At 33.8% G+C, this 10,500-nt stretch overlaps 1 pseudogene; it reads left to right on the top strand.

Annotated features, from left to right (window-relative positions):
* Window positions 1-487: 487 nt before the first annotated feature.
* LOC140178544 (plasma membrane ATPase 2-like) lies at window positions 488-1,555 on the top strand (annotated as a pseudogene).
* The last annotated feature ends 8,945 nt before the right edge of the window (window positions 1,556-10,500 follow it).

The raw sequence follows: 10,500 nt of genomic DNA on the forward strand, positions 1-10,500 counted from the left end.
ACCAAACAGGGCCTACTTGTTATCCTTTAATGATAAAAGTTATTATCTAATGATTATAGGTTAGGTACTAATGATATAAATCTTTGCAGGGTGCTATAACAAAGAGAATGACTGCAATTGAAGAAATGGCCGGAATGGATGTCCTATGCAGTGATAAAACAGGCACATTAACTCTCAACAAGCTTACAGTGGACAAGAATCTAATTGAGGTTTGATAACTCATTTGTCCTAACATTTTGAAACATAGTTAAATGTAAAGAAGATAATTTCTTAAAGAAAGAAGATAATGGAAAGACAAAGAGTAACTCCATTGTCTACACAGCCATTCATGTGTTTTCAAAATACTAACCTGTTTCTTCTTTTTCCAACAATGATCAATATCTGGCAGGTCTTTGCTGATGGACTTAATCAGGACATGGTTGTACTTATGGCTGCAAGGGCATCAAGGCTAGAGAACCAAGATGCAATTGATTGTGCAATTGTATCTATGTTAGTAGACCCAAAGGAGGTACTATTTCAACTACCAACCTGGTTACTCCTTTGGATCATCGTCGAATCATTTGAAAAATTAAAAAATAAAACCGATGCCTTACTGACTACTAGTGGGAGATTTTACCTCCAGAAATTTGTCTCAGGAATTAATTGTTTGTAACCAAGAAGGGAAACGGATCACATCTCATACTCTTGAAAAAAAAAATACCCTTACAGGTGATCAGCTTGCAATTACTAAGGAAACAGGAAGGCGTCTTGGAATGGGCTCTAACATGTATCCTTCTTTGTCGCTACTAGGAGAAAGCAAAGATAATTTTGCTTCTGTTCCGTCGATGATCTTATAGAGAATGCAAATGGTTTTGCTGGTGTCTTTCCTGGTAAGTATAATAGCAATCACAGAAAAGCTCTAATCCAAATTCTTGTCTATTTTCTGATTATATATGTTCCCTCAGAGCACAAATATGAGATTGTGAAGAGGTTACAAGCTAGAAAGCACATTTGTGGGATGACTGGTGATGGAGTGAATGATGCACCAGCTTTGAAGATAGCAGACATAGGTATCGCTGTAGCAGATGCAACAGATGCTGCAAGAAGTGCCTCTGATATAGTTCTAACAGAACCTGGGTTGAGTGTGATCATAAGTGCTGTTTTAACTAGCCGTGCAATTTTCCAAAGAATGAAAAACTACACAGTAATCCCCTAACTACGAAAATATTAAGAAAATATTGCAATAGTCCTTGTTGTAACAAAAAATTCAAAGCCTTATTTTATTTTTCTTTTGCAGATATATGATGTATCTATCACCATCCGTATTGTGGTAAGTTATAAGTGCATATATGATATATGGAGAATTTAGCAGTGATTAAGCCATCATTTTCTTTCCTTCTCATTTTCAATTTATTTTGGGTTGCAGGTTGGCTTTATGTTACTCACATGCATTTGGGAATTTAACTTTCCTCCCTTTATGGTTCTTGTCATAGCCATTCTCAACGATGGTATTACTATCTTCTCTCAAATACCATATTTAAAATACATTATTTGGAGGTCTTCTCTACAGTTATAGTAACATTAGCTACAATTATGTATGATCTAGAGGAAAGAAGTTTAAGAGGGCTAGAGGAAGGAGGAACAGCGAAGGACTTAGGATTTAAGTTGTATTGTTTTTTATTTTTCTTCAGTTTTTAGTTTTGGAATTTGAACTCGAGATTTATTTTGTATTTGAGTATGTTTTTTAATGTATAAAATAATTATAACAAAAATTATATATGTCTATAATTATTATTTGATTTGTCTTGTAATATAAGTTTGGTAATAAAAAAGAAATGAAAAATTTATATTTTGTATTGATGAAGGTAAAAATCAAAAAAAGGATTTTTTTTTTATAAATTTTACAAGGCTATTGCCACGCTTTTAAAGCGTGGCCGTATCTCTAGCTATGACCACACTTTTCTAAAGTGTGGCCATATCTTGCTATCGCCACGCTTCAAAAGCGTGGCTATATCTCTCTCTATCGCCACGCTTTGAAAGCGTGGCCATATCTCCCACATACGGCCACGTTTTTACAAGTGGCAGTTTGTAAAAAAGCGTGGCAAAAAAAAGCGTGGCAATAGGCTGAAAAAAGCGTGGTGATAGAGCAACCGCCACCCTTTTATAGGCCACCCTTTCAAAAGCCTGGCGGTAGCTCAAAAAGCGTGGCGAAAAGCTATCGCCACGCTTTTTTCAGCTTTTCGTCATGCTTTAAAAGCGTGGCAATAGACGTGTTTTCTTGTAGTGTGATTTGTTTCTATTTCATGTTAAATTTGATGAAATTCATGTACTGATTGATGAAGTAAGGTATTATATCAGTTATCTTCATTCTAGTTCGACCTGCATATATTTTTCTACGTGGTTTATTGATCATGTGGATCAGAATCACTAAATTAAACAAGTGCTAGTGTTAATAAAAAAGAAAAAGCCTACAAAAATGCAAATTAGAATTCAAACTTTTAATTTTGTAAAGTCATTTATATAATGTCAACAAAAGGGTCCATAAAAAATACCGTGCATAATAACTTTTTAAGTAAAAAAGATGAAACTAACAACTTTAAATATAAACTAAACATGATTACATGACAATTACAGATTTTTAATTTTTGTTTGATGTTTATACTTATTGTAATTCTGAGTAGTAAAGTCAATGAAATTATAAACTTAAATAGAGCTAAGAAGAGAGATTAATTGTGTTTAGATATATTTTTTTGAAATTATAAACTTAAAAAACTTACCAAATCTTTTAGTAAATGTGAAGAAAGACACATTTTGAGGTTTGTAAAGCACTCAATGTTATAACAGTTTACTACTTTGGGAAATAAAGAAGGCTCTTGGTCGTCTTTTAAATATTGCTTAATCTTGTAAAGAGCAATTTAATGTTTGGATCTGGAGAAAGTTTGCCCATTTTAAATTTTCTCTAGTTTAAGTTTGGAATTAGAGAAGGTGGACTTGAATACGAATCGGGATCAAATACAAATATGATTTATGATGAACACTAATCCATTTAGTTGATTGCACAGTATGTTATTCTACAAGGCATACGTGAATCAATTAGTAAATTTTGATTAAACTTTATTTCTTTTATAATTAGGAAAAGATATTATTTAATTTTTAGGAAATATATTTTACACTAATTAGGATTAAATATAAAAGGAAAAAGAATCAGCCATTCGGGCTCATCTCTTCTCTTCTCTGACCTCATTCGCCAATTTATAATTTTTTAGAATCCTAATTTTCTCTCTGAACCATGAGCAACTAAACATCCACTGTTAAGGTTAGGAGCTCTGTCTATTGTATGGATTGATACTATTATTTTTCTATTTTAATTCATGTATTGATTTCAATTTAAAGAATTATTTTCGTTCTTTATCTTATGAATTTGGGTGGAACGGAAGTATGACCCTTATTCTAATTGAGTTCTTGTATAACTTGGAAAAGCTCTTTACTTGAACAACAGCTTGAAAATAATTTCTCCTAAATTTCTAATTATCTGGATTTAACGGGATACGTGACATATAATCCTCTTATATTTGGGTAATTAGGATTTTGTGGCATAGAACTAGAATTGAACTTCACCCTCTAATTGGAATCAAGTGACCAAGGACTTGGCGGTTGATGAAGGTTAGAGAAGACTAAAAAGGTCTAAGGAATTAGGGTTTAGTCACATATAGTTTGCCATGAATTGAATCTTGCATGATTAAAATAGTTAGTAAGAAAAGTCAATCCGGAAGATAGATATCTCTGAAGCCTTAACTGTTTCTCCATATATTATTCACTACTTGTTTACTGTTTGCTTTCTGATTCTCTGATTTACTGTTAATGCAATTGAACTTTCAAAACACCATTTTCTGTTTGTCTGACTAAGCCATTCACTCAATCATTGTTTCTTGATCCATCAATCCTCGTGGGATCGACCCTCATTTACCTGAGATACTACTTGGTACAACCCGATGCACTTGCCGGTTAGTTTGTGGATTGTAAATTCTGCACCAGGCAGTATAATCATATTGACAAAATAACATTGTTAAAATATTTGTAAAATACTACAATGAAAGCGTTAATGTTTTATACTTCTAGCACATCATAACTAAGATGAATGAGAAAATTTTTCAAAATAAAACAACCATTGACTAAAAGCTTTTGTTGACTTTGAGTTTTGTTTTCCCAAGACCTTTTCTAGCACTATTCTTGATTTTCTTGCTATTAATTAATAATCGAAGGAATGAGCAACCACCACAGATGCATACTAATGGAGGGCCAAACGACGGTCTAAAATTATCCCAGAAAAAAAATTTTGTTGCAAGCATAGTCCAAACTAACGAATAACTCTCAATCAAAATTTAATTTGTTTGTCACAATGTAAACCAATAAAAGTCGGGAGTTTTAAGTCCCGGATTGTCTCTTAAAAGAATTGCAGTGAGGGTGCATATCATTGGCTATGAAGAATCGAGGGTGAGATAGCAATTGATACAAAATTAAATATCAAGAAAGTAAATGACAATTAACATTGACCACAAACATGGCAATTATGAAGAGTTAATCTCACTTAGTCAATTCTAACATTGAGGATAAGTCAAATAGACATAATTAATCTCAATCCACAAATCCTAGCCAACTCATTAATTAGCTTGGGGAAAGACTAGCATTAGTGGAAACCAAATTAACTAACAATTCTAAATTACCAATAAATATTGGACATCAATGACTCAAGGTCACCTAAATCCTCAATCCCAAGCCAAGAGTGTGAAAAACTATACTAAAACTAGACATTTTATCAAACACTTGGTATACGTAAAAAGAAAAACATGGTAAATTGTATGAATAATAAAATCTATAACTATCCCCAATTGCAAGAAAACAATAATAACAACTCAATTAAGCAACAATAAACATAAAAACATCAAATTACACTAAATGAAATCAAAATTAACAACAGTTCATGAACGTAAAAGCAACAAAATAGAGAAAATTAACAAGTAAACTAAGAGAATTAAGATGCTAGAATAAGAAATTGTAAATGAAACTAAATCAAAGCAAGTTCAAAACCTAAATCTATGGAGAGAAATAAAACTTAAGCCCTAAATTCTAGAGAGAAGAGAGAGCTTCTCTCTCTAGAAATTTAACCTAAAATATAACAAAAACCTATCCTAATTGCTCCCCTTTCATCCTCCTTGAGTTTGGCTTGAAATACTTCAGAAATGAGTTGGATTGGGCCCAATAAATCCCTGAAATCACGACCCACGTGTTTATTTAGGTGAAGTCACGTGCTGGTAGTCATGCGTACGCATGAGGCATGCGTACGCATGAATTCGCGTATTTCCAAAACATGCGTACGCATGACCCTGAAATGCTCCAAACTTCATTTTTTTCATGAATTCTCCACTTTTGCATGCTTTTTCTTCACTTCTTCACTCCATCCTTGACTTGTAAGCCTGAAATCAGTCAACAAACACATCAAGGCATCGAATAGGATTAAAGTGAATTAAATTTAGCAAATTAAGAGTCTAAAAAGCATGTTTTTAATCTTAAGCATAATTTAGGAGGAATTTACAAAATCATGTTATTTCAATGAATAAATGTAGGATAAGTTGATAAAATCCACTCATTTCAATACAAGATAAACTATCAAATTCTGGTTTATCACACACACTATAAAAGATTAGTCAGAGTTACATGCCTACTTTCCTATCACAGCAACATTACACGCATAATTCTATTCCTAGATTCTGCATCTGGTTTCTCTTACTGCTACTTTTCTCCTTGTGTGACCTTACTTTCTTTCTAGTTTTTGGCTGTGGGAGTGGTGGGATTGAGGGAGGAAGAGGAGGGGGAGGGGGAAGGGGAAGGGCGACCAGATTTTGGCTATGATCTTTGGAGGCATATAGATATAACCAGAAGCTTCCTGCAATTCTGTAATGACAGAATCTCAAGCGCTAAAAGATGTTTGATGCTTGTATGCAAACTCCTCACACTGCTTCCATCTAGCCTTAACTTTAGTAGTTTCGATAAGGCGCCAATGTTGTTGGGAAATTCAAACAAATAGCACAATCCTTTAGATGGAGTATCTGTAGATATATCAAAACCATCAAACAGCACATGCAGTTGCTGCTTGTGAATTACTAGACCACAGTAAGAAAGCTTTAACTCCTTGAGTGATGTCAAGAAACAACTCCTTTTGAAGTTGCTTAAGCTTCAAAACTTCTAAATTGAGCCATATAAGATTGGGTAGATTTCCAATTGATGGAAAGTGTAAATCTAATGTTATGCATTCAACTGCAATAGTCCCCTGCCAAAAAAGGTGAATGGAATCACATTAGAAATAGTTTCTAACTAAAAGCATGTCTAAAATAAGTTGTGTACATTTTTCTTACCTTATTATCTTTAAGTACAACACAAACTTCAGTATCCCTCAAATGACTTCGTCTTGCAAAGTCTCTGCTACAATTTCTACGCACTATGTCAAAACCCATTTTTTGTAGCTGTTCATGCATTTCTACAAGTGTAAATGGAATAGGCCCAATTTTATTTTATTATCAGCTAGTACATCTTTGGCCAGACACAAGCATTGATAGATCATCAACATATCATTAGCATTGATATGTTTTTGCCAGGTTAATATTTAACTTATTATGTTAGCAATTAACAAATCAAGCTAATAGCAAGAAATAAAATAGAAAACTTTCAAAGTTCAAAACTTTCACATACCATTTTACCATAACATACAGAAGAACAAAAGCAAACCATAAAGGATAAAAAGAAGCACAAGGTTAACAAATACATGACACACACAGAGACAGAACAAAAAAACATTCATTGAACTTTTCAATAAATTCAACCATTCATTGCACACCAAAAGTATACATTGAGTTTAGATTAATGTAGAGAATCAAAGTCATCAATAAAAGTCATTACCAAGAAATTCAATAAAGTGGATCAGTAAAACATCATAAGGTGAATCAAATTACTCACACACACACACACACACACACACACACACAGAGAGAGAGAGAGAGAGAGAGAGAGAGAGAGAGAGAGAGAGAGAGAGAGAGAGAGAGAGAGAGAGAGAGAGGATGATGATGAATGACGTTTTTTTCTCATATGTTTTTGTTTTGATTTTTAAATTTTTTTAAATTTAAAATTATAAAACTAAAGTTAATTTAATTTTGAATTTTGACTAAATTAAAAAGATTCAATAATGCTTTGAATTCATGTAATTTTCCTAACCAAGTCAACTAAGTTCTTTTTGCTTCATGCGTCCGCCACCTTTTAACATAAACCTTCTTCCTCAACATAGAGCTTCTCTTTCTCAACGTAAAGCTTCTCTTCGTTCTTCTTCCTCAACGTAGAGCTTTTCTTCCTCAACGTAAAGCTTCTCGCCGTTCTTCTCTGCTCTGATTTCTCTGTTTTTCTTCTTCGTTTTCTTCTTCATTTTCTTCAACGTAAAACTTCATTTTCTTCTTCGTTTTTAGATTTCGATCTGCATTGCATTTATGTTATTCATTTTCAAATTTCTTCTTCATTTTCAGATTTCAATAGCGTATCAAAACAATGAATGATTCAAGTTCAAATCAGTTAATGAGAGTGATTTGGATTATTCTTCTGAATCAAATCAAGTGGACAAGGTTTGGATTATTTAATTTTGAATTGAATGGAATGGAATGAAATTGCTAAAATCCAGTTGTTTATGAACACCATTTTCGGTTCATTTGGTATTATACATGATTTGTTTTGATAATATTTTCGGTTCATTTGAGACACATGTATTTTTTAATTTGAATTTATATAATGGAGAATTTTTGGTTCATTTGGTATTATACAGTGGTTTCGTTTTGATAATATTATACAACGATTTTGAATTGAATGCAATTGAATGCAATTAAATAAAGTGTTAGTGAATAGAATTTGGATAGAATGCTGAAGTTTTTGATTTTACAGAATGCACATGTATAGGTTCATTGGTTATTACACAATGGTCTTGTTATGATAATATTTTAGTTCATTTTACAATCCAGGTATATTGTTGATGAACAATTTGTCTCCAAGGTTGGGATAACTTTCAAGACACTAGAAGAAGTTGGAAAGTTCTACAAAGATTACTCCAAACTTGCTAATTTTTCTACGAAAATAAGGAACACCACTCGGAAGGGAGATGAAATTAAGATCAACTAATTGCATGTAGTAGAGCTGGGAAGCCAGAGGTATTCCAAAACTCCAACAACCCATACTCATATCCTTAAATTTTAACTAAACTAGAAATATGGAGACTATATATAAGATTATAATCTAACTCTTCGCTTCCCGTTCTCTGCAAACCTCCAATTCACCAAGTGAAACAACCCTCAACGCCTCCTTCACCCGTTAGAGGGATCTCTCAGAAGCAAACGCAAGCAAGATAGACAAGGAAAAACATAAATATGGAGACAGATACAGCAATTAGATCGGGTAGCAGTTAATTATAGTTAAGCAAATAGGCAAGCCAAAATAATTGCATACTTAAACAAAACATACAAGTGCATATGATGCATGTTTGCCCTATGGCCGATGAGTCTCATCTGTCGGTTATACGGCCAAACTCGACATATCCGGTAGCAAACCCTGGACCGTCCCAACGTGCGTGCATCCCCAAGAGTCTATGCATATATATAATCAATCATTTATCATCTCATTGGGGGAAATCTAGGGAGTTAAAGTGCCCAATCACATCTTGCGATGGAGGGTCAACAGAGTATCGAGTCTCAACATGGAGCAAGTGGTGGCAAGCCACTACTTCTACCCAGGAAAATTCGTGTCTGGATAATTTAAATGCATATGCTGTATGGATCTTTCAATCATAATTCATCAACATAATCATCACCCTTATTTATATCTCATACAATCACAATTCATCATCATCATCATCATCATCCTTATTCATATCTCAAACAACATTTTCCATACCTCGTTAAAATTCAATTATTCACTCCACAAATCTTTCACAATATCAAACTAACTCCCTCAATAGGTTCGCTCACCTTCAAAAGCCTAAAAACTTGCTATCGGACCTTAAACAGGAATCCGAGGTTTGGAAAGCCAGAGGAAGGGTTGAAAACTCAAAAATTATAATTTTCAGCAAAACATGTGTCATGCGTACGTGAGCCACCTGTCGCGTACAAGAGAATTAGAAAAATAATAGTGCCGCGTATGCAACCACTATCGGTGTACGCGAGAATGCTGGGCAACGAAGGGGTTCCACGTACGCATGATACATGTCGCGTACGCATGAGTGTAAAAGTGACAGTGTCACGTACGCAGCCAGCTTTTCGCGTACATGAGTGTGTAGCAGAGCCCAAAACTCACGTCGCGTGACACTGTCGCATACGCAAACATATCAGTTTTGCCAAAAAGTTGTTAAGTTCATAAAAATCAGTTTTTCACACCAAAATTTCAATGAGCATAACTTTTTCATTAAAAATTATTTTCATTCCATTTTTCAAATGTAACAAACTTCATAGACCCAATTTTTATTCAAAATAATTTTCACAAGATTTGGGAGTCGAGAAGCCAAGTTATGACCGGCCGAAATTGGTCAAAAATTCAGTTTTTACCAAAAGTTCAAATCCTCTAGTTTTCCAAAATTCTCAATCCAAAACCAACCAAACCAGAATCAAATCAACACCAATTACTCCTTCACACTATCACATACTCTTTATTCACTTCACAATCATTCCAACACCTAAATGCATCAATTCATTCAAACATTTTTCACACATAATTCTACCAATTTCACCAATCATTCTCAACATCACATTTATACATATTTAATCCACCAAATCCAACAATTCAGAGCATTTATGCCTATCTTACGGCAACTAGCCTAAGTTTTTACATGACATTATATATTAACTATGGAAAACCAAAATCATACCTTGACCAATTTCCTCCCAAGCTCAAACACCTCAAAAACCCTCCTCTTCACAAGCTTTCAAGCCAAACCCTACAAGTTTCTAGCCTCCAGAATTCCAATTCAAGTACTCTACTTCACTATCTTGACTTCAATTTATATGAATTCAATCTAACTCCAAATAATTTTATACATAACAACAATTTCAATACGTAAACTTCATAAAATTGGAGAATTCAAAGGGGACAAGAGTTCTTCACCTTACCCACGGATAATTAGGGCGAAACTCGACAATTTTTCTCTGCTAGATCAAACCTAAATCATCAAAAACCTGAAAATCCTCAATACCGCTACTTGTTCAAATGGTTTGCTTTATCACTTATCTTCATCCTAGCTAATATTTTCTCTTCGGTCTACCAGTGGCTGGCCTGACTTCAAAATTTCCAACCCTAATCTATGAGCTAGTTCATCCATCATCTTATTGACTGCATTGATTCTTTCTCTCCGTCTGTTTGACACCTTGAAATTGTGAACAATATTTTTCAAGTCTACAAGAGTGCTTCTATGTATTACCCCTAGCCTATCCTTCGCCAGCTTTT

The sequence above is a fragment of the Arachis hypogaea genome, chromosome 14 (assembly GCF_003086295.3).
Source record: "Arachis hypogaea cultivar Tifrunner chromosome 14, arahy.Tifrunner.gnm2.J5K5, whole genome shotgun sequence".
NCBI lineage: Eukaryota > Viridiplantae > Streptophyta > Magnoliopsida > Fabales > Fabaceae > Arachis > Arachis hypogaea.